This window comes from Mandrillus leucophaeus, unplaced genomic scaffold (genome assembly GCF_000951045.1).
Source record: "Mandrillus leucophaeus isolate KB7577 unplaced genomic scaffold, Mleu.le_1.0 Scaffold288, whole genome shotgun sequence".
NCBI lineage: Eukaryota > Metazoa > Chordata > Mammalia > Primates > Cercopithecidae > Mandrillus > Mandrillus leucophaeus.
The window spans coordinates 346664-348105 of record NW_012103009.1 but is presented as its reverse complement, the minus strand read 5'-3'; positions in this window follow the sequence as shown (position 1 = coordinate 348105).

Genomic DNA, 1442 nt, shown 5'->3' with positions numbered 1-1442 from the left:
GAGTGTCATTTGCTGAGAAGGAATACCAACGAGCCACAGCGTTGGGGAAGATCTTGGGTTAAGTATGGAAGTAAAGTGTTTGGGGACATTTGAATGTACTCGCCCAGGCTGGAGTGCAGTGGCACGATCTCCGCTTACTGCAAGCTCCGCCTCTTGGGTTCACGCCATTCTCCTCCCTCAGCCTCCCGAGTAGCTGAGTAGCTGGGACTACTGGCGCCCCCCACCACTCCCGGCTAATTTTTTGTAGTTTTAGTAGAGACAGGGTTTCATTGTGTTAGCCAGGATGGTCTCAATCTCCTGACCTCATGATCTGCCCGCCTCAGCCTTCCAAAGTGCTGAGATTACAGGCCTGAGCCACTGCGCCCGGCCTTTTTTTTTTTTTTTTTTTAGACGGAGTCTTGCTCTGTCGCTCAGTCTGGAGTGCAGTGGCGCGATCTCGGCTCACTGCAAGCTCTGCCTCTGGGGTTCACGCCATTCTCCTGCCTCAGCCTCTCGAGTAGCTGGGACTACAGGCGCCCACCACCACGCCCGGCTCATTTTTTGTATTTTTAGTAGAGATGGGGTTTCACCGTGTTAGCCAGGATGGTCTCGATCTCGTGACCTCATGATCCGCCTGCCTCAGCCTCCTAAAGTGCTGGGATTACAGGCTTGAGCCACTGCGCCTGGCCTTTTGTTTTTTCTAAGTGTCGTTTGCTGAGAAGGAATACAGATGAGCCAGCGTTGGGGAGGATCTTGGGTTAAGTATGGAAGTGAAGTGTTTGGGGACATTTGAATGTACTCTGCAGCCAGCTGTGAATGCAGCCCCAGAGTTGAGGAGGGAGCTGGTCAGGATGGGTTTGGGGCTCGTTGGCTCATGGTTGGCAGCTTGGGCATGGGATGAAGGAATGTGCATGGCGGGGGCTGCATGGGAAGAAGAGAGGCTGAGGGTGGAATGCCTGGGACACTGACATTTAAGGGGTGACAGGAGCTGGGGCTCCGGGAGGCTGAGGGGGGCAGAGGAAGGATAATGACTAATCCGTAACTGTTTCCTCAGTTCTCTGCCCAAAGGATGGAAACCTCAGCATTTTGTCTCTGCTTTTCCTACCCCTGAGGTTTCCTTTTCTTCTCTGTGTCAGGGGTCTTCCTGCTGGAGCCTGTCAGCTTATGGCGCCTTGTGGAGGCGGCGCCTTGTGGAGTGAGCCGCTGTGCTGGCCCTGGTTGTTTGCAGACAGTGTGCCCTGGGGGCCTTCCACTTCCAAAACAGGCTTTTGTTATAGGAAGTAGGAGGAAACACGGAGACCTGTCTATCCACCCAAATACCAGGGACAACCGGGGAGCCCACAGCAGAGCTCGCGCTACCCGTCTCAGGAGGTGCTGGGCAGAGACCAATGATGGGTGGGGCTGCCCTGGAAGCAGCAAGTGCAGACTGGGCCTTGGATTCCCCCGCCCTTGTGTTGTTTCTT